Here is a 4,388-nt window from a genome sequence, read left to right on the forward strand (position 1 = left end):
ATGAATCCAAGATATTAAGAAAATTTTGTTAAAATTAAAATGTGATACTTGACCAGAACAGGAATGTGAAATTTCTATATTCTACAATATTTCGGCATAACTCAACTCACCTTCATACCATATAATACCACTATAGAGCGCTGTTTGCAAGATATTTCAAAAATTAACTTGTGACACGCTTCACTGTGCAATAAATATATTTATATTAGGTTAGAACCGGGTTCCAAGATATTACATTTGAACATAATTAGCATGCTGATAAATATTCCACTTTTAACATTTTCGAGAGTTCTTAGTATTATTTATTTATGCAGATAGTTTACGGAAACAGTCGAAAGGGTTCCATCGAATCCTTGTACTTAGTAATATACTCTGGTGAATATGAATTGATTTGGTCTTACTATCCACTTCGAAGCTACTAAATCAAAATTAATTACTTACGAATATTATTAAACTGCTCTAAAAAATCACTAAATATATAAAGCTAACTATTTATAAAAACAAATTTTAAATAAACTTTCCAAATTAGTTTGAAATTATGTATAATAATTTTTTAAAATTGATAAGAACTTCCCAAAGAGCCAAAGATCATATCAAGTTTTCTATAATTGTTGTTTTTCTGTTTGATTACATTAATCCAATAATACAAAAATGTCCAAAATAAATTTCCGCTATTATTTCATTTCCACTCTCATACGCAATGCTTAATATTCCCTTGATGATACGCATAACTATTTTTAGCCCCTAAAGCAAAAACAATAATAAACAGCATTACTCATCTTTCGTACACATGCGCTCTCCAATGAGTCGATAAGACAGTGCGCTCTTAAAAAACGAAACAAAATGCTGGTTGAGCAGTGTCTCTAAAAGTAAATGTGGTTTCCAAAGGTGGTGGTGAGAGTGTAGTAAGCAATAGCAACAATAAGGAAAGAGGAATAGAAGCGTTAGTGAGAGCTAGCGTTAGCTGGCTAACGGCAGTTGTCTGTAATTTGCTCAAATAAAATATGTGTCTCCCATAGCCGTGATCGTCTAGTGGTTAGGACCCTACGTTGTGGCCGTAGTAACCCAGGTTCGAATCCTGGTCACGGCAATGTGTTCAAGTAACACATTGTCACGGAGGGAGATACATTTTTTGTATTTTTAATTTACAAAATAATTTATATGAAGTACAAATCAACAGTTTGTATAATAATAATATGTAGAAGTGCTAAGTAAATAGTATAATACCATTTTGATACATAGAAGGCTCAAATTTGTGGTTCGCGGAACACCTGAACAGACGCTGATTGCATCTGAAAGCTTATCATTGTGTTCTATTTTCAAGATAAGAAGATACTCTTTTAAGAAATCTTGGCTGAAAGCAACTGTCGATATAACATATATATATGATATAAAGTCAAAGGGAAGGTTGAAAAACACTTTATTGGAGGTAAGAAAATGTCTGAAGGTGTTCATTTGCTTTTTACCTTCTTAAGTCTAACTAGGACTGATATATTAGATACAAAATAAACTAGAATAACAAAAATCAAATATGTACATATATAGTTTACTAGAGCTGGAGTAATGGATGGGTGAAGTTCATCGATTTTCGGCACAAAACTACAGTATATCTAAGAAAATATGTTAATCTCATTTTGTTAAGATATCTGCTATATTGAACGATACATACGCTTTAAAGCCAACCGAAAGTTCGAAAATCTTTATATTAAGTATATAGGGGCTAGGGGAAATACTGAACCGATTTTATAGCACTTGAAAGAGTTCATTGAGATATCTCGCGAATTGACTTATATTTTCGGTATAAAACTAACCAAAAGTTCGATATCTAAAGTCTTGAAAGACCTAGTTTGAATTCGATAATTTTTTGATGAGAGTTGCCACGTGCCAGAGACATAACATTTACTTGGCCTGATTTTGATCATGTTTGAGTTATCATGTTGAAGATAATGATGCGTTTTAATAAGGAGAAGTAGGCATGACTGCGGTCTGACCTTTCCCATTTGGAACTGTTCTAAAAATTTGATATTGTTATATGTCAAATTTTGTACAAATCACCCAAGTTGTTTGTGATATATGAAAAAGCTTGGGACATGTTTTTTGCACTGACCTCTATGAAGTCCGACTATATAATGCTTAACAACGAATTTTATGAGACTGCCATTGTCTATCTCAAGAAAAAATGCAATGCTGCCACCTTGTTTTTAAGATGTGTACATAAAAAGTATTAAAAGGCGTAATTTTCTCCAAAGTCTTTTAAAAAAAAAAAACTGATCCCATTTAACTTATCGAGAAATAATTTAATCAGGAACCGTTATTTAAAAATAACAATATTTAGTATCACATAGAGATAGAGAAATTAAATTTCCAGCGCCTGACTTCAAAGAAAGCAACCCAGCCAGCCACTCGCAGCACGGCAATCAGCAGAGGCAGCGCGAAAATCATTGATGCAAGTGAAGTGTCTTTTAATTGGATTCATTTATCAATGTGCAACTTAGAGGAAAAATTGATGGAAACAACAACAGCAACAATAACAGTAAAAACGGTGAAAACATAAACAATGAGACTGGCAACAACAGGAACAATAAAATGTAATTTTTCTGCAGCAATCGAAAAAATGAAGAAAAAAGCTTAGAAAATTTGCTTGGATTTGTTGTACTTGTTGGCAGTTTTTTATTTCGTTATTTGCTGTACACGCTGGCATGAACGCCACATATGAGCGCCGAAGCGCATATTCAAATATTCAATACACTTTAGTGCACCACAACAATAACAACAACAACAACACGGTATGAGTACAAAACTATAACTGACATGTAAATGAAAGCATAAAAATATGTGAAATTGCAAGTGCAGGTGTGGATGTGTGAGTGTGTGAGAGTGTTGCTATATTAGTATATGCATATATATATGTGTGTGTGTTGATGCATGTCCTGCTTTCAGTGCACTCAACATCAGAAGCATGTCCTGTTTAATTACGATATTTTTTCCGATGTGTAGTAAATGAGAGTAAAAAGAGAAATATTTACAACAACAAACAAAACAACACAAATTTGAAAAAAAATAAGTACAACATTGAAGGCAGCCATAAAACATTTTCTGCGCTTCACTTTGTACTTTCCGATTCAATTATTTTGCCGCAAAACATGCACATGCAAATAGGGAGCGACGGGGCCGTGAGCGGGTCTGTTGTGAGAGGCGGGGGTAGTGCAGCAGGGTACAGGCTGTTTGAAAATTAAAACAAACAAACAACAAGAAGAACACTTCTAATAAAAAGTGAAAAATGGCAAACTTGAAAGTGAACGAATCAAGCTCAGTGGACAACCCAACTCTCCCCACACACAGAGGGGCTGCATTAAAAGGAGGTATGTACCTATGTAAAGTATCCAGGTACATGCATGTACCACTATATTTTGCTACCACCTTCAGGTGCTCTTGCAAATGTTGTTGCTGTTGCTGGTTGTTTAGAAACGAAAAAAAAGTAAATAAAAATAGAGAAAAATGAAAAAATCTGTAAAATCTGTAAAATCAAAGTTTTTTAATATTGATACAAATTTTTTTAACCAAATTATGGTATATTAATCAGAATAGTTATTTCCTAACTGAGTAAAATTATAACTTACTTAAAAACTTATGCTATCAAAATAATGCTACAATTAACGGTACAGGGTACCGACATAAAAGCGGTATCTATAATATTTTCTTTATCTTTCTACGGTAAAGGGTACCGACATATCCATTATCCAAACAATTTTCTATATCTCTCTCTTTATCTTCCTTTTTCCCTCTATATATGTTTCTCTCTCTCTAAATATTTCTGTCCCTCTCTCACTATCTCTCTCTCTCTCTCTGAAGCAAACGTGCTCAAGATGAGAGCTTTAGAGCATCTGCAATCCAGGCACATCTTTGAAATATATACTAATACGTTCAACTACATATTGACAGGTCAGACGGTAATTACAGCCCAAAACACCAGGAAACCACTTGCGAGAAGAGGGATAGGCATATTATTAGTTATTGATTACACCACTTGTTACAGATCCCAAATGAGATATTCTTACTTCAATGAATTTCAGCGGTGGCAGTCTTGTAAAAAGCAAACGAACCTGCGAGCTTTTCAGCTTCGGCTAGGTTAGGCATTTGTTGATTGTAGGAGTTCTAACTGACCATTGCCCTTTTTTGCTTCATAGTAAAATCTCAATACATTCTTCTTGACTGTCCCATGTTTGTGAGATCAAGGCTAAAACACCACGGATATCAAAATTTTAGACATCCAGCTGAGCTGGCATGAATAGAATTAAATGCCTAAGCAGATTTATAATTTGTTCGCTTTGTCGACACTTAAGATCTAAAAACAGGCGTTAAAACGATATCAGTAGCGTTATTGGCAA

The 4,388-nt window shown here is 33.9% G+C and overlaps 1 non-coding gene across 1 annotated transcript; it reads left to right on the plus strand.

Annotated features, from left to right (window-relative positions):
• The first annotated feature begins 1,018 nt into the window (after nucleotides 1–1,018).
• Nucleotides 1,019–1,090, plus strand: TRNAH-GUG (transfer RNA histidin (anticodon GUG)). The gene has a single exon. It is a non-coding gene; the product is annotated as a tRNA-His (tRNA).
• The last annotated feature ends 3,298 nt before the right edge of the window (nucleotides 1,091–4,388 follow it).

This window comes from Bactrocera oleae, chromosome 5, assembly GCF_042242935.1.
Source record: "Bactrocera oleae isolate idBacOlea1 chromosome 5, idBacOlea1, whole genome shotgun sequence".
NCBI lineage: Eukaryota > Metazoa > Arthropoda > Insecta > Diptera > Tephritidae > Bactrocera > Bactrocera oleae.